Consider the following 441-nt stretch of genomic DNA (forward strand, 5'->3'; position numbering starts at 1 on the left):
TCTTTATGGGATAAGTAGAGAAACTTCTAGCTCAGTTTATGGAAAGTCTTGGCCCCCGAAAAAATAAAATAAAAATAAAATAAAATAAAAAAGAAAGAAAGGGGGCTAGCAAAACTGTTTAGAGCTAAGTTTTGTTTTGAAGTTGAGAAAAATCCTTATGAGATTTCAAAGAAAAGAGTTTTGTCGTAGGTGTTCTTGAGATCTTTTGGTGAGAGATGTGAGCTGGGCTTGACATTTGGGAAAAATTGTGTAATTGTATGTTTAGGAAAAGGGTAGAACAATGGAGATTGAGCATTGTATGTGAGTTGGTCCCTTTCTTAGATATATTATGTGCAATGTCAAGGCTACTTGTTTCGAGAGTAAACCACCGTAAAGATTTTATGTTTCGAACCTTTTGAATCACTTGAATAAAAGCCTTCCCTTACCCAAATGACTTGGACC

The sequence above is a fragment of the Brassica oleracea genome, chromosome C8 (genome assembly GCF_000695525.1).
Source record: "Brassica oleracea var. oleracea cultivar TO1000 chromosome C8, BOL, whole genome shotgun sequence".
Taxonomy (NCBI): Eukaryota; Viridiplantae; Streptophyta; class Magnoliopsida; order Brassicales; family Brassicaceae; genus Brassica; species Brassica oleracea.